This window comes from Callithrix jacchus, chromosome 12 (assembly GCF_049354715.1).
Source record: "Callithrix jacchus isolate 240 chromosome 12, calJac240_pri, whole genome shotgun sequence".
Classification (NCBI taxonomy): domain Eukaryota; kingdom Metazoa; phylum Chordata; class Mammalia; order Primates; family Cebidae; genus Callithrix; species Callithrix jacchus.
The window spans coordinates 11,658,599-11,677,859 of NC_133513.1; positions in this window are offsets into that span (position 1 = coordinate 11,658,599).

The window sequence follows — 19,261 nt, forward strand, 5'->3', positions numbered from 1 at the left end:
AGGCCCCACCTTCATGAAAGCTACATTTTGTAATACTCTATTAGCAGCTGTGGTTTCCCAGGAGGCATCCAGTGGGTACATTTATTTATGAGTTAATCAGACCTAACTTGACCTCTGTCCCTACCATGCAATTCACATTTAGCTGCTCAATGAACACGGACCCACTGGCTTTCTGCCTCCACTTGGATGATAAATTCGACAGCAGCCCCTAGTTGTGCAAAGATAAATCACTCCAGGTCCAAGTGGCAAACCACAGAAATAACAACAATTTATATATACCCGAGGAGTCCCTGGTGAGAACTCCTACACTATTTATGATGTGTAGTGACGAAAGTTAAAAGCAAGGACGGGAATGGCAGCTTTATTTTATTACCATCTGCACACCACAAAAGAAACCCAAATGGAAATGCTTATTGGAAATCCACTTAGGAAATCCTCATGACACAAAATTTATCATGGAAAAAAGGCAGTTCACACAGAGCTGCAGTAATATTTTTAATACTGGCGGAATGCTTTCAAGTTGGAACAAAGATACTTTTCAGTCTTCTCAAATAACTTCTAGGCTTAAGGTCAAAATCTCGATGAGCAAAATGTTACACAGACTCCAGTCATAGTAATAGGAAATAATTAACTCCTTTGCCAGTGCTTATATTTAGAGAGATGGGGACACCTCGACTGATACAGAAAATAATCTTAGCGTATTACACATGAGTTTTTCTATGATGTCATAATCTATGGGTTTGAATTTTGATGTCACAAGGCAAACATAGGCAAGTTACTTTGTCTCTTTAAATCTCAGTTTCTTTGTCTGAAAATGGAGATAAAGTGCTACTTATTCAGAAAGTCCTAAAAATTTGAAACAAACATGGTAAATACTTAATGCATCCTTAGTATTTAGTCTCAATTAAAATTTAAAAATTATTTATTTATTTTTTGAGATGGAGTCTTGCTCTATTGCCAAGGCTGGAGTGCAGTGGCCAATCTCAGCTCACTGCAACCGCCACCTCCCGGGTTCAAGTAATTCTCCCGCCTCAGTCTCCCAAGTAACTGAGATTACAGACACCTGCTACCATGCTTGGCTACATTTTTTTTTTTGTATTTTCACTGAAGACAGGACTTCACCGTGTTGGCCAGTCTGGTCTCGAACTCTTGATATCCTGCCTCGGCCTCCTGAAGTGCTGGGATTACAGGTATGAGCCACCATGCCTGGCCTACTCTAAAGTTTAGTATTTAGTCTGATTCACAGTGTTCAGAAAATGATATGATGATGATGATAGCAATGATATTTGATGATACTGGAGGATGGAGAAGAGCAGATAGACATGCAGAAGACGATTATTGCCAAAAGCAAACCAGGAGACAGTTATTCCGTCTCTCAAAGAATTAAATGGCATGAAATAAACTAAGATACTTTGGACATGGGAACTGTTCAAAGACTTGAGTTTAGGTTGATGAACACCATCAGAAGGAGACAATCTAATGGCCAGGGTGAAATGGTTTTTCCTTAATCAACTGTCAGCCTGGCTTCTCTGTTGAGTGTCCCTACCATTTAGTAATGCCTGCCATGGGTCAGCCCACAGGCACGGCAATATATATGTTGTGACTCTACGGATTCTGGTGAAGGTATCCCAGGCCAAGTTTTAATCTTCCATACCTATGGGTACTCCCAAAGTTTAATATTATTCGGGAGAGCCTGGCTCATTAGTTTTGAGAATAAGAACCACCTGTTTCTATCTCTCATTCCTCTAACATATTGACAATTCTTTGGTGTTCACTAGATTTTTATATGGATATACAATATCCACCCTACTTACAGAAGTGAATATTTGTTAAATCAAATTTAAATTGTCTTTCTGCTACTGATTAATTAGTATTTAATATTGTACTCTGTTTGGAGTGTTGTATGTTAAAAAAATAATTGGAAAATTTTTGTCCCTATGCAATTCTCTTTTAAAAGGGTGCATGAGGGAAAATCAATGACCTATACTTTAAGAAATTACCTTAAGCTTATCACTTGCACTGTAGACATAGATTTCTGTAAAACTCCGGTTAAAGCTGTTCCAGGTATGTCTTAATGACCGGGTTTGTGATTCTCCTTCCAAAACTCTTTATTTGCTCTCAAAAACTAGTCTTTGTTCTAGGCTAAGCCTGGATCAAAAGGGAAATTCTTCACTAGGAACTTACATGCAATAATGCTACAATCTGCCCCAGCTTTTTTCCCTCCTAATTATTGCGGCAATTTATGTTGCAAGAAGAAAGGGAAATGTTTAGGATACTGTTTTGTCTAGGGGACTTACCTTTGTCCCTTACTATTCTAAGATTTACAACATTACCACTGCTGAGGCAAGACCTTTCTACAGAACTGTAGCCAGTGTCCAGTGAACCATGAGGTTTTCTAGCCTAATAGGAACAGGCACTGCTTCTTTTCTTTTTTTAAATTGTACTTTAAGTTCTGGAACACGTGTACAGAACATGCAGGTTTGTTACATAGGTATACACGGGCCATGGTGGTTTGCTGCACCCATCAACTCATCATCTACATTAGGTATTTCTCCTAATGCTATCCCTCCCCTCACCCCCCAACAGGCCCTGGTGTGTGATATTTCCCTCCCTGTGTCCATGTGTTCTCACTGTTCAACTCCCACTTATGAGTGAGAACATGTGGTGTTTTTCTGTTCCTGCATTAGTTTGCTGAGAATGATGGTTTCCAGCTTCATCCATGTCCCTGCAAAGGACATGAATTCACCCTTTTATATGACTGCATAGTAATCCATAGTATATATGTGCCACATTTTCTTTATCCAGTCTGTCATTGATGGGCATTTGGGTTGGTTCCAAATCTTTGCTGTTGTGACCAATGCTGCAATAAATATATGTGTACATGTGTCTTTATAGAAGAATAATTTATAATCTTTTGGATATATGCCCAGTAATGGGATTGCTGGGTTAAATGGTATTTCTGGTGCTAGATCCTTGAGGAATCGCCACACTGTCTTCCACAATGGTTGAACTAATTTTCACTGCTACCAACAGTGTAAAAGTGTTCCTATTTCTCCACATCCTCTCCAGCATCTATTATTTCCTGACTTTTTAATGATTGCCATTCTAACTGGTGTGAGATGGTATCTCAACGTGGTTTTGATTTGCATTTCACAAATGACCAGTGATGATGAGCTTTTTTTCATTTTTGTTGGCCGAATAAATGTCTTCTTTTGAGAAGTGTCTGTTCATATCCTTAGCCCACTTTTTGATGGGGTTGTTTTTTTTTGTAAATTTGCTTAAGTTCTTTATAGAGAACAGGCACTGCTTCCGACCCTGTGTGAGTCTCAGACAATGTTTTTTTCAAATCCTTTTGGGTGCTCAATACACCGGGGAAGGCTTTACAGGTCTCTCTTCTCTATGTCCTGCAAATCCTATTTACTTTGGATTTCCTGGACTTACAGCTCCATCTCCTCAACCCCAAGAGTCCATCGAGTTGAGGAAGCTCTTCCTGGTTTCCCTTTCCTTGGGCTCCTCCTGGAAATTCTGTCAAGGCAGTAAGAATCATAGGATTTAACTCGTTTGTTTCCCACCTCATAGCGGTCACTGTCCTCCATTGTCTGTGGTCCACGGGCTTTAAAATCATTGCTTCTTGTATCTTTTTGTGTCTTCATAGTTATTTCTGGTACAAGGGCAAATCTGGACTTTGTTACTCCAGCTTAACCAGAAGCAGACTCCGGAAGTAGAGGAGTATGGTATACGAATCTTCACTAAATGATAAATCCTGGGACATCAAGGGGTCAATAAATATTTGTTGATCTGGTTCCGTTTTCAGTCTTATTTAATCAACCTGCTTTGTGGGTCTTTTCAGAAATGATCACAGAAGCAGAATCTCTGAACTAAAAACCCAGAAGCAAGCATCAAGGTCAACTTGTCCTGTTCTCTGAGGAGCATATAGACAGAGGCTGTGATGCTGGAACCTATCTTCTGTGACAAAAGTGTTTTAAAAGACAGAGGCATCTGGTTTAAAGCAATTGCTTCTGCAGTCTTACCTTTACTGTCTTCACCTCTCAGATGGGGGAAAAGGGATACAGAAGCATACAGTCTAAGCTGGGCATTAAAAACACTGGGTTTAAATCCTACTGAATAGCTGTGTCACCTTAGGCAACTTACTTAACCTCTCTGAGTCTCTGTAAAATGGAGGCAAAAATTGTTTCTCTGAAAGAGTGGTTAAATACTTAAAAGAGGCAATGTAATTGCCTTATACCTAGAGCACAGTAGGTGTTTAACACACAGTAGCTCACTTCAGGCATTATCATTAGATGAGGGTAAGGTCCCTCCTAGCACAGACCCTGGAGGATTCTATGACTCAGGGAGTGGGCAGATTGCACCCATGGTCCCTGCCCTCATTAGTAGCTACTTGCTGGGCCTGTCTCAGCAATAAAAACAGCCAAGTGAGCACAGGCAGAGAAACATCATTTCATCTTCCTCTTGAGGGCAGGAATCTAGGCACAGCCCCGGCAGCAGGTAAAGCTGGGTAAGGATGCTCCGTCATCACTAACCATAACCACATTAGCAAGCTGGGGAGCTTTAATAAGCTCAGCTGGATCAGACTGCTCTGCATCTCAGTCAGCTGTCCCAGGCCTAGGGGTTGGGGGGCTGGTGTTGGTGGCCTGGTTGGAACTTCCCTCTGGCTTCAGGGAAGTGAGCCCTTTTAGCAATATCTTGTGTTCAGGACAAGACAAGATGGGTACAACCATGAGAGTCATGACAGGTACGAGTTACCGAGTTTTTACTTTGTGCATTTCCATCTCCAGCTGCCAAGCTGGTTCTTTTAGTATGCATTGCAGATCCAGTTCATCCATGGCTACTCTGGGATGAGCCAAGTTATGTCATTCTCCCACTTTAAAACTCTCTAAAAACTATCCTTTATACTTAGGAAATTTTTACTATGTCCTAAAATTCCTACATGATCTGACCCTGCTTTAAGCCAAATTCCTCTCCCTTTTTCCTGTTTTCTGTGTTTCAGTCACACTCTCCTTCTGTTTCCTAAGCACGCACATCCTTTCCTGACGTAGGACCTCTGCACTTACCATCCCACTGATGCTTCCTGATCCTTCCTGGGATATTCTTTTATGCAATGTTTGTATGTCTGTCTTGGTCTCATCCTTCAGGTCTTGCTCAAGTGTTCAGTGCTTCTAAAGATCTCCCCTGAGCATTAAAGCCACTAGTTGATTTGACAGATACTGTCTTATTAGGGCCATTATTATTTTCATTTTATAAATAGCAAAACTGAGACTTGAGAAAAAGTGAAATAACCTGCCTAACAACCCACAGCTAGTAAGTGGCAGAGTCGCAATGAAACAGAAAGGCCAGTAACTGTTGCTGCTTTACATGAGGCTTGCTTACTTATCAAGGGACTCTTCTTCTTTTTGGGGAGTCATTTTAGGTTCATCTAGATTCCTATTGCCATCTCTTTTGCTGAGGCATACTGCAAATACATTTTGTTTGAATAGGAGTATAAGCAAATTTCCCCGACCAGAATGCTAGCCTTCCTCTTTTCCTGCAGGCCAGCACCTCTGTCATTTATCTTATTACAAATGCAATTGAAAACAGCTCATGCTGTGGAGAGACCAAAATTGCCAACACTAAACTTGTCTATTTTCCAAAGCAGTTTGTGAAATAAAATGGCTAACATTTTTCCCCCCTCAGGCCAATTCAGTATAGTGAAAAGAATAGGTCTCAATACCAGGCACAAACAATATTTCCCTGTCTGTGTGAGATCTGCCACTGTTCCCATCATCAATACCCTCACCTGAGCCCAAGAAATTCTCCTTCCCACTACTTTCCCTTTCTTGCTGCTGAGATATGTCCCTGGTTGAGACAATCCATGCCAGATGTTGAAGGACAAAGTAGCCATGAGATGCTTTTTCTCTTCCTACTGAATTACCTGGAGCTCCTGGGCTCTTTCTATGGGAGGCCAGAGAAAGAGCATTAGACTGGAATCAGATAAAACCAAGTTCAAAGCACAGAGCTCCTACTCATCAGGTAAAGGACTTTGGGTAAATTAATTGTCCCTTTCTGAGCCTCAGCTTTCTCATCTGTAAATTACTGTCCTTACTGAGTAGTTAAGAAAATTAAGAGTTAACACATTTGAGGTTGCTTGGTATATGTCACACTGAATGGGAGTGTGGAATGAATGTCAAAGTTTCCATTTTTACTAGTTAAGTTTGTTGGCCATGGGGAAAGTACTTATTTTCTTAGCATGTTGGTTAAGATCTTCCACAGAATCAGGATAGTAACAGAACTTTTGTCATTAGGTTTCTGTAGGAATTACATAAGTTAGTTCATGGAGAGTTCTCTTTAGCCATGGCTGGAGTTCAGTAAGTGTTCAACCAATGTTATTGTTACAATTGATATCAATTTTCTTCAAAAATGTCAGCAAATGGAGTTTTTGGTTATTGTGCACTCTTTCCATATTTCTAGGATTTTAAGCTCTGTCCATATTGCTGGAATGGAAGGAGATTTGAGAGATGGAGATTCATTCCTTTTCACCAGCTCTGGACCACTTCTCTTAGAAGCTCTCTTCTGTTAGCATGAGTATAGGTCTAAAGTGGCCTGCCCCACAGACCCTCTGGACACACCCTGACATAATCAGATACAAGAAGAAGTACACTGGGGGCTTTCGACCCACAATGCTACTGCTCAAAGTAACTTGGAATGAGAGGAAGTGGGTTTTTCTGAAGAGGACTGTCCTTCCCCCAAATCAAAATTGGAAATCATACCACTTCCAGTCCTGACAAAACAGCTGACTTTGGATTAGCTTCCCTGCTTTAAAAAGTATACAACTCAACAAAATTTATGCTTCTAGTCACTGGATGGTAAGAAACCCAAGATTATGATCCCTGAGTGAAGGAAATTTATGAAGTAAGACCCACATCAACATGGTATTGGCTGGGACCATCTTCAGATCATGGTCCAGAGAGTTGGAGCCTGGGTAGGAAGTAGCAGTGCTACTGATCTGATGAGGCAGGGATCTGAGTTCAGGACTGCTGAAGTGGCTGGAAGCTTTAAGGCAGGGCAATGAAAAGGAGGGAGCTGAACAGAGACATTTCAGGAAGTCTCTGTAGGGATTCTCAGGGATTCCTTAGCTGAGGGATGCACATGTGCATGGCAAATTGATGAAAGGCTTACCAGTGAGTCATTGCCACGGGCTGAGGGAAGATAATACTACAGGTTAATGGGTACTAGGAGATTTGGGAGTTGTGGCCTACTCAGAGTTGAGAAACCTTGTTAACATGCTGGTCATCCAGATGAGAAACCAGAAAAAATACTCCTATGATGTGGGACTATATCATAGAGTAAGGTCTTCTCTAGAACTTCTCTAACAAAGTTTAAAATCAAGCCCTGTCAAAATCTGCGAAGACATCAACATTTGGAGTTTGAGGGGCTCAGGAAAAACCGGGATTCTATACATCTACTTTATATTGTAAGTATACAATATAACGCTATGGGTAACAAACAGGTAATAAAATGGCTGCAGTAGTGAAACAAATTAACATATCCATCACCTCACTGAATTATGTGTTTTTTTAATTCAAAAGCAGCTAAAATATACTTATTCAGCAGAAATTACAAATACAGGACAATTTTATTACCTATAGTCTTCATGTTATACATGTTATACCTTCAGACTTCTTAATCCTGTATATCTACGATCTCATATCAGATGACTTGTATTTCCCAATTTCTTCACTAGTCCTTTTTCTTGTTCCTGGTAATCATTGTTTTAATCTCTATCTCTATATATTTGACTTTTGAAAAAATAATTTTACAACATTTTTCTTTCTGTGCCTGGCTTATTTCACTTAGTATAATGTTCTTCAGATTTATCCATGTTATGTTATGCAAATGACAGGATCTCCTTATTAAGGCTAAATAGTATTCCATCATGAAAGAAGTTTCTTTCTCCATTTCTACATTGATAGACATTTAAGTTGTTTCCATATTTGTGTATTATAAATAATAAAGCATCAAATTAAATATATTCAATAACTTATAGGAAAATATAGTCCTTATGAGTAAACAGATAAGGAATATCAGTAAAGAAATGGAAATTATATAAAAATGAAAATTATGAATTGAAAAGTATTGTGATTTAAATTTAAAATTCACTAAATGGATTTGATAACAGATTGGAAATCCCTTTATGGTTAAAAACTCTTAGGAAATTGGAACAGAAGGGAACATCTTCTATTTGATAAGCAGCATCTATAAAAGACATATAATTAACACTATATGTCTATATTAGTGAATGCATTTGCCCCCACCCCCCACAATATCAGAAATAAGGCAAGAATATCTTAACTCTATTAAATGTTTTACTAGTTGGGAAACTAGTTAGTACAATAAAGCATCAAAAGTAAGAACAAAGATACAGAAATTTGAAAGGCATAGTAAAAATTTTCTCTATTTTTAGATGACATGATTGTCTACATAGAAAATTCTACATAAAATTCTAGAATTAAGAAGTAAATTTAGCAAAGTCAAAAAATTCAAGAATAATATAAAAATCACTTATATTTAAATTTGTTGATCATAAGGAACTAAAAAATAAAATTTAAAATATTTAGAAGAACATCAAAAATAAAATATTTAGGAATACATTTAATGAAAGACATGCAAACCTTTAATAGCAAAACCAATAAAAATTGCTAAGAGAAATTGAAAAGAAGAAAGAGGGGAGACTGAGAGATATGCCATGTTCATGGACTAGCATATTCAATATTACTGTGGTAGGTAGACCTCTAATATGACTCCCAGTCATCTGCACCTTCTGGTATTCATGCCTTGTGTAATCCTCTTCCTTTAGGATGAGCTGAGTCTAGTGTCCTGCCTCTAATGAACAGAATATGGCAAAGATGACAGAATGATTCTTCTGAGATTAGGTTCTAGAAGACTGACTTCTATCTTCTTCCAAGTCTCTCTCTTTTGCTTACTTTAATGAGGCCAGCTGCCACGCTGTAAGCTTCTGCATGGAAAAATCCACATAGCAAGGATTTGAGGGTAGTCTCCAGCTAACAACTAATAAGTATGAGTTTGCCAGTTCAACAACCTGTGAGGAACTAAATCCTGCCAATAACCACTGAGTAAGCTTGAAAATAGATCTAGTCAAACCCTCAGATGACTGCAGTTATGGCCACCTGATTGCATCCTTGAGTGAGACCCTGAGCTGCAAGATCTAACTAAGTCATGCCCATGTTACTGATCCACAGGTAATGTTCTGAGTTAATAAATGCTGTTATTTTGAGTTTGGGGATTTTTTTGTATGTAGCAGTAGTTAACTAATAACATTGCTATTGTATTATTCTCTCAAAACTTATCTATAGTCATCATAACCCCAGTCAAAACCCAAGCAGGCTTTGTAGAGTACAAAAGATCTAGAATAGCCAAAATGAGAGAGACTGCACTACTGGTTTATCAAGACTGTGAAAGTTTTGATATGAAGCTACAGTATCAAGACAGTGTAGACTGGTGTAAAGACACAGTCTAGAAATAACCCACACATATGATCAACTCATTTAAGACAAAGATACTAACATAATTTACTTGGAGAAATGAGGTGTTTTTTAAACAAATGGTAATAGAAAAAGAAGATATTTAGAGAGAAAAATATGAGCCTCAGTCTCTGCTTTACACTATGCACAAAATTTCATTTACAATTTATCACAGACCTAAATATAAATGCTTAAATTTATAAGAAGAAAACTTAGGAGAAAAGTCTTATGACTAAGACTTGTGGCTTAAGACTTATGACATAAGATGACTTAAGATGTCTAAAATTAAAAAGACTGACTATGCCAAGTGTTGGTGAGGATATGAACCAACTGGAACTTTCTAATGTATTAAATGGTACAACCACTTTGGAAAAGAGTATGCCAGTTAAAAAGTTAAATACACAGTCTTATAAGACTCAGCAGTTTTGCTCTTAGCTATTTATACAAGGTGAAATAAAAATGGACCTTCACAAACAAACTTGTACCTGAATGCTCATAGCAGCTTTATTTATAATAGTCAAAAACTGGAAAAAACCCAAATGTCTATCAATAAATGAGTAAAAAACAATTTTGGAATAGTACTGTACAGTTAAAATAAACATCCTACTGTTACATGCAAGAACATGACTAGATCTGAAAAACAGCCTGGGTTAAAGAAGCCTTACATCTGAAATGTAAATACTGTATGATTTTACTTTAAGAAGTTCTAGAATCAGCAAAAATTATCATGGTAATAGAAATAACATCAATAGTTGCCTAGGGTGGAGAGGTGAGGATTCATTTCAAAAGGGCACATGGTAACTTCTGGTGTGATGAAAATTTTTAGTATCTTTTTTCTTTACTTTTTTTTTTTTTTTTTTTTGAGACGGAGTTTTACAGGTTACCCAGGCTGGAGTGCAATGGCGCGATCTCAGCTCACTGCAACCTCCGCCTCCTGGGTTGAGGCAATTCTCCTGCCTCAGCCTCCTGAGTAGCTGGGATTATAGGCACACGCCACCATGCCCAGCTAATTTTTTGTATCTTTAGTAGAGACAGGGTTTCACCATGTTGACCAGGATGGTCTCGATACCTTGACCTCGTGATCCACCTGCCTCGGCCTCCCAAAGTGCTGGGATTACAGTACCTTTCTTTTTTTTGAGATGGAGTCTTGCTCTATTGCCCAGGCTAGAGTGCAGTGGGTGTGATCTTGGTTCACTACAGCCTGTGCCTCCAGGGTTCAAGAGAATCTCTTACCTCAGCCTCCTGAGTAGCTGGGATTACAGGCACACACCACCATGCCTGGCTAACTTTTGTATTTTTAGTAGAGATGGGGCTTCACCACGTTGGCCAGGCTGGTCTTGAACTCCTGACCTCAAGTGATCTGCCTGCCATGGCCTCCCAAAGTGCTGGGATTACAGGCGTGAGCCACCGCACCTGATCAATTTTCAGTATCTAGATTAGAGCAGTGGCGACTGTTGAAGAAATACCATATAATTCAAAAGAAAATCCCCTCTCAACTCAGAAGGGTAGAAGAGAAGGCAGACAATTTCATTACTGAATACGCATTAATCCAGAATGTGATGTACATGACAGGCAATCTGCCACACAATTGCAAAGACAGAAAGCAATCTCACCCTTTTATACAGTCAAGTAGATACAACCCATTACCTGCAGATTCTCAAGATAAACAATAAATAGTCCTCAAGTCAGAGAATTTGACAGCAACATTTGTCATACATAGTTCACCCTAGATTCACTTGGTAATTGGGGTGGCCATCTGTGCTTGCTAATTGGCTTTATCCTAAGGAAAAATAAACTTCTCACATCTTTATGACAGGAGGTAGTTTTGTAACTTGGAACGAAGTGCCCACTCCAGCTTGGATTAGACTTCTGTTCTCCCACAGGAATTGGGAGATAGAGGTGCCATCTTTCTTGATGATTACATTTCAAAGAGATGATTCCCAGGTCCCTGAGAAAGCCATTCCTGGCTCCCCAGGCTGGCAAGAGGCTTAGTTCACTTTTAAAAAGATTTGCATACATTTTAAAGAGACAGAGAAAGAGCCTACAATTAGAGGTTTTCTAAAGTAAATGCTCTAAGAAAAGGGAGGGAGAAGTTCCTTTCCTTGTTTTCAACAGGGAAAATTAGGCCTCTTATTTTTGATTTGTCTTTGCTGCTACATGATGTAAGTGTATATCTTTGTCCAAATTATCAAACTGTATGCTGAAAATGTGTGCATCTTAGTGTATGAAAATACACCTAAAAAAGGTGTTTTAAAATATGCCACAAGTCCTCTGGAACACTTCTGCAGACAAAAGATAACTAACAAGTGTTGGTGAGGATGTGAAGAAAAGGGAATCCTTACACACTGTTGGTGGGAATGTAAATTGGCACAGCCATTATAGAAAACAGTATAGAGGCTGCTCAAAAAGTTAAAAAATAGAACTACCGTGGGAGCCAACAATCCTACTACTGGATATATGGCCAAAGGAAATAAAATCACCATGTCAAAGAGACATCTGCACAGCCATAACTGCAGCACTATTCACAATAGCCAAGATATGGAAGCAATCTAAGTGTTCATCAATGGATGAACAGATAAAGTAAATGCAGTAGAGATACACAGCAGAAAAACTGTTCAGCCAAAAAAAGGAATAAAATCCTGCCATTCCTGACAGTATGGATGAACCTGGACAACAATATATAAAGTGAAAAATGCCAGGCACAGAAAGATAAATACTGCATGATCTCACTTATATGTGGAATCTAAAAAAGTTGATCTCACAGAAATATAGAGTACAGGGGTAGAGGGGTAGGGAGAATGCGGAATGCTGGTCAAAGCAGACATAATGACAGTTAGGAGGAGTCAATTTCAAGACATCTATTGTGCAGCAAGGTGACTGTAGTTAATGATGTTATGCCACAGTCTTGAAAAATGCAGAGTGGATATTATGTGCTCTCCCCACAAAAATAATAACCATGTGAAGAAATGAATTTGCTATTAGGTTGGTGCAAAAGTAATTGTGTTTTTATTGCCATTGCTTTCAATGGCAAAATGTATACACACTTTAAGACATGATGTTATACATGACAAAACATACAATATTATTTGTCAATTAAGAAACACATAAACAAGAACAGGGGAGAGAAAAGCATGAAAGTGTAATTTCGCCAACAGTCAATTGTGATTTCAGGAAATAACCTTGGGCTCTCATGGGGTGGTTTCTGTGGGAAACAGCTCAGCCAGTCTCCCATTAGGAAAAAAAACTATCCCTACATGATACTTAATGTGTGTCAGATGACCACTTCTCTTTCACAGATGAGAAACCCAAAGCTCAGAGAGCTTTAGGGATTTGTCTGAGATCTCATGGCAGGGAAGTGGGCTGAGTCCACATGCAATTCCTAATCTGTCTGACACTAGAACTTCCCTCTTTTTATTATAGTCTACAGTTTCTTTTGAAGCTGTATTTTAAAATTGTTTTTTAAGAGTCAAACTGATGAAAGTCTTGATCCTCCAGGAAACAAACATCTGGAAAACATCTTCACAATTTATACAAGTGATGGTCTTAGCATGACAATCTCTGAAAGGTGGGCTGGAACAGTATCAGAATTCCCACTTAAGCCCCAGCTGATGGCTTTGGAAAAGTCACTTCATCCATCCAGTCTCAAAATTCCTCATCTGTAAAATGAGACTCCCAGTATCTATTTCAAGATTTGTAAATAGTAAATGGAATTGCAGTTCAATCATTAGGCACAGAGCAGGCTTTGCATGGTAATAGTTATTGCTGGTTATCATTAATTCTACAGTCATTAGCAGAATCTCTTAACCAATGTACTGGGCTCAGGGAACCCCAGGGCCATGAGTCAATCAGGAGTAACAACCAAGGACACCGTGGTCTCACTAGCCAGTTCTGAACTGCAAGATGTCTCAGTTCTTATTTCCCTTGGTTACCAGATGGCAATCCCTAAAATAAGAGACAGTCATACAAATCAATTGTGATGCTCTTGTGTTACTTTTGTATGACTCTGATCATTTCTGGCCCCGTAGACAATGCCACGGTCTAACTGAACTCTTCAGCAAAAGGGTGATTTGTTCCCATCCTTACCATCTGAATCAAAGGCACCCATGAATTAACCTGGCATTGTCTCAGGAGAAGCAGGGATGATTTATAAAGACAGCGAAAACATAACCGTCTCCATGACCTGGCATGTCTCACACCTCTTTTCATTTGTCAAACAAATTAATCTGGATACATCATTTAAACACAACAGCCACACTCACTCAGAGCTGAGGCTGGGCAAGATGGAAGATGCGTCCATTCTCCAAGCTGGGAGAGGAAAGCCTTGCCAAGCCTCATTCCATCCTAGCTTTTTTCAGCCTTTGACTGCTTTATGATAAAAGACGCTCATTTTCTTGTAATCCCTTAAAATTGGAAAGGATAAGATAGTGATGTCCATTCTTCAAAAAATCATAGATGACAGTAAAAATAAGAAAAATCCTCTGTGTTTCCTTTCAATTATCCATTGGTTCATACTAAGTCTGTCTCAGATGGGTAAAAGAGAATCCTTGCACTATGGTATGGCTGAAACTGAATATGGCTTGTCAATATTTTACTTGGTCTATGTAGTGGGGGTTTTAATTTTGTTCTTGTTTCTTTTTTCTTACTTAAAAAGTAGAGAAAAGTAACAATGCCTATGTATCTATTAACCAAAAATAATCAACTCCATATATATGTGTGTGTGTGTGTATATGTGCATATATATATATATATATATATATTTTTTTTTTTTTTTGAGACATGGTCTGGCTCTGTTACTCAGGATGGAGTGCAGTGGTACAATCTCAGCTCACTGCAACCTCTACCTCTGTGGCTCAAGCAATTTTCCTACCATAGCCTCCCGAGTTACTAGAACTACAGGTGCATGACACTCTACCCAACTATGTTTGTTTGTTTGTTTGTTTTGGTACAGACAGAGGTTTACTATGTTGCCCAGGCTGATCTCAAACTCCTGGGCTCAAGTAATTCACCAGTCTCAACCTCCCAAAGTACTGGGATTACAGATGTGAGCCACTATGCCTGGCCTCAACTCCTAATATTTTTATCATACTGGTATTTTTTTAAATGGAGTGTAAATGTTTATTTACCAATATTTTAAGAAATGAGGTTTTTAAATAAAAATATAGATTTCTGGATTGAAAAACTGGAAAAGCCCGAAAAAAACTGGGTTTGCATGTGGTAACATTTACCTGGAACTGACTCAGCTGTCAGAATAGAGTAGAAACCCTCCAGTTTGCCACAGTCCCCATGATTCCCTTTTGCTACTTATAGACAGTTTAGTTATCTATTTGACCCTTGTACATAGGTGGGGTTCTTTCCAGTTTTCCGCCTCCCTAACGGTTCCGTTGGTTTCTTAATTTCCCTGATCTTTCTAATACCCCATCTCTTCTTCGTCTCAACCTTTAGCCAGAATGTCAGTTTTTAGGTCCCTCCTCTGGCTGGGCATTGAGGTAAGGGAAGTCAGATCCTTCAGGTGTTGTGCTAGGAAGGAAAGCATGCAGGAGTGTACCTTTTCAGTTAAGCCTGGAGAAACAACTTTCAGACAAAGCTTTTTCTTTGGCCATCTTTTAGCACAACTTCAGTTTATCGTAACTTTAAATTAATCTGTCTTTTCTTCATTTTTCCCAACCCCATTCTCTTAGGCCAGAACAGCAGGGGCTACAAAATTATTTCCTGGGAATAGAATAAGGTGGAGACAATCCCCAACAGGCCACTCTGGAAAACATGAAAAACATTGCAAAGCAGAAAAAAGAATGTTTAAACCAGGAGTCACTCTAGTATATTTCCTCCAGTATTTAAAAATTTATCTCCATAGTTGAGACTAAAATAATATGATTTTGCATTTTCATTATTTTTCTTGTCATTATTGAATAAGTATTTTCCTGTGACATTAAAAATGCTTACAAACATAATTTTAACGGCTACATAACAGTCCATCGTGTTAATGTACCTTCATTTGTTTAACCAGTGCCATACTAGGAGACAATTGGATTCTTTCCCATTCTTGTATTGTAAATGACATTGTACACAAAACATATATTCGCCACACTGAAACTCATATTTTGGTATTTGTGGGTAGTATCTTAGTTGTACAGATATTGTAAAATGTTGGTGCAATGCCCCCAAAGGACTGGAAGACCCAAAGTGATGGGGAGGGAGGGTGAGCACTGGGATGATGCATGAGAGATGTTTTGAGCCTTCTTGAGTGGAAAATTGATATGGTTTGTCTGTGTCCAACCCAAATCTCATCTTGAATTATAGTGCCTATAATCTCCATGTGTCACCATGTGTCATGGGACTGACCCATTGGGAAATAATTGAATCATGGGGGTAGTTACCTTTATGCTGTTCTCATGATAGTGAGTGAATTCTCACGAGATCTGATGGTTTTGTAAGGGGCTTTCCCACCTTATAGCTGGGCACTTCTTGCTGCCACCATGTGAAGAACGTGTTTGCTTCCCCTTCCACCATCACTGTAAGTTTCCAGAGACTCCTCAACCATGCTGAGTGGTGAGTCAATAAAACTTCTTTCCTTTATAAATTACCCCATCTTAGATATGTCTTTATTAGCAGTGTAAGAACAGATTCTGAGGTTTCCCACAGAAGTGCATTTTAATCCCAGCTAAATAATTTTTCTGAAATTGGCTTCTCAGTTTCCACCACCATAGAAGTTTAGCCAAACCAGGAATGTCAAATCACTTTTACAGTCATTCCATTTTTCTACCTGAATCATCTTGTTTAAATTTTTTTTTTTCAAATACAAATGGAGTCTCACCATATTGTCCAGGCTGGTTTTGAACTCCTGGACTCAAGTAATCCTCCTGCCTTGGCCTCCCAGCATGATGGGATTACAGGTATAAGCCACCATGCCCAGCCTTTAATTACATTTTTATTGATAAGTAATACGTGTATATGTTGATGAAGTACAGTGTGATGCTTTGACACATTTATATATTGTGGATGAGGAAATCTGGATAATTAACATATCTGTTACCTTACATACTTACCATTTCTTTGTGGTGAAAATACTTAAAATTCACTCTTTTAGCAATCTTGAAATATACGTTATTATTAACTAAAGGTAACTTGTTATACAATCAATCACCAGGATTTATTCCTCCCGTCTAACTGAAACGTTTTACCCTTTACCCAGGATTTTCTTTTCTCACTCCAACTCTCCTCCTAGCACATTCTTATGCATACTGTAGGGGGATGAGAAATAAACAAATATTTTGATTATATAATCTTGTTTTTTTGACAAGGAGTCTCACTCAGTTCCCCAGCCTGGAGTGCAGTGGCATGATCTCAGCTCACTGCAGCGTTCACTTCCTGGGTTCAAATGATTCTCCTGCCTCAGTCTTCAGAGTAGCTGGGATTGCAGGCATACACTACCATGCCTGGCTAATTTTTGTATTTTTAGTAGAGATGGGATTTTACTATGTTGTCTCAAACTGTTGACTCAAGTGATCTGCCCACCTTGACCTTTCAAAGTGCTGGGATTACAGGTGCAAACCACCATGCCTAACCTAGATTATAATGTTGACAGCTGATGATGTTGTGGAAGAAAAATCAAGATGTAGGATGAAGAAGACTGAGGGCAGCATTTCATTAGGGTGCTTATGGGAGGCTTCTCAGAGGAGGTGACATTTGAACAGAGACTTGAGTGAAGTGAGAAAGTGAATCATGTGGACATTTGCTACAGAATGTTCCAGGCCGATGGCACAGCAAGCACAGAGGTGCTGAGGCAGGAGTGGTGTTGGTGGGTTCCAGAAATGTCCAGGAGGCGAGGTGGCTGGAGTGGAGTGAGTAATTCAAGGCAGTGTCAGAAAAGTGGGCAGGAGCCAGATCAGTTAGGCTCCAGTGAGGACTTAACCCACATGGGAGGAGGGACGGGTGTGGGGCTCTCAGCAGGAGGGTATGTGATTTGAATTTTCTTTTATTAGCAGCAGATTAGCTGCTGAATGGAGGGCATATGGGGAGAAAGGTGGTGGGGAGCAGAGCAGAAACATAGAGCCCAAAAGGAGGTTGTCACAGTGGTCCAGATAAAAGATGACAATGGCTTATATTACACCATCATGGTGGCAATCGTAGGAAATGATTTGGTTGAGTTATGTGGTTGTTTTGTGTGAATATGTGTGCATGAGTATGTGTGTATATGTGTGTGAGAGAGATTTATGGTATGATTTGATGCTGCTGCTTCTGCTGCTAGTGAGAGAGAGAGAGAGACAGAGTCGTGTGTGTGTGTGTGTGTGTGTGTGTGTGTGTGTGTGTGTGTGAAAGAGAGAGAAATGTGGCTCAACTCAGAATTATGTCATAGGAAGAGGTAGGAACGTAGCAATGGTTCAGCCAGGGCTAGGTCAGTCTAGGTAGATTTGATGTTAATGAATCTAGACAAATGAAAGAAGTCATCAAACAGCATCTTCCCCAAAATGCAATATAAATTCAGCAAATGGATAAGCTGATGCTACTTCTGTTTCTGCTCAATACGAGGACAATTACAGCTAAACACCTTGGAGAAAGTTATCCAGTCTATAAGTTTACTAATTCCATTTCTAAAATAGCTCTAAAGTCTTTGCTTGCTCATGGCGGGGATAATTAAAACGAATGAAGTGAATTTAGGGGGTATGCATCAGAGGCTGAGCAGAGAGAATCTGACGGTGATTACAGACAGGCTGCTGCTTCTTTGAAGGTAATCGTTGAGCAACCCTTCTTCATTTGTATTCATGGAGATAAGGAGCCATTTTCAGGAGGCTGGTAAACATTTCAGAGGGGCCATCCACATGTCATATTTTAGAATTTAGAATTCTTCATTACTATTTGGGAGTTCTAAGGTTTTACCTACTGGTTACAAATGACTAAGCATGAGACATTATATGTCATCTATTCTTATTCTGAATAATAAATTTAAGAGATGAGAAACTAGAGATAGGAGGGACAGAAGGGAGGGTGGAAGGAAGAAAGAAAGACACTCGTTTATGTATTTATGGTATATAAATATTTATTGAGTACCTATTATGTATAAGACCCTGTTGTGTGCCAGATTGTGTTCAAGGTACTAAAGATACATAAACAAAATAGACAGGAGTTCTCTTCCCATGACGCTTACAGTCTAGTTGGGAGAAGCAAAGACCGGAAAAATACTAGTTGGTGATAACTCTTGCTATGCAAGAATAAAAACAGAAGACAAGTCAGAGGGAGACTGAGTGGTCATGCTGTCTCAAAGTTTGTGATTTTTAAGTTGAGATCCAATGATGAGAAGGAAACAGACACCTAAAATTCAAAAAGAGAACATCTGAGGCTAACGACTTGATGGTGCAAAGAAACAGAAGACCACATGGCTGATGCAGAGTGCATACGTTCTGTCTTCAAAAGCTCACTTGGATATTGCATGAGAAATGCACTGTGAAGGGGTGAGAGTGAGGCAGGAAGACCCCTAAGGAGGTTTCAACAGCTGTCCAGTTGAGACAGGATGATTCCTTAGGCCAGGAGAGTGGTGTAGAAGATGGAGAGCTGTGAAGAGAGTCAGTCACTGGTTTCAAGGTGGGATCGCTGAGTTTTGTTAATGAGAAAAAGAGGAATCAAGATGGATTGTGAGTTTTTGGTTGACTGGCTGAGAGATGATGGTGCCATGTACCAGGATGGGGAAGAGCTGGGGCAGAAGCAGTGTGGGAGGGTTGGTTAGACTTCCT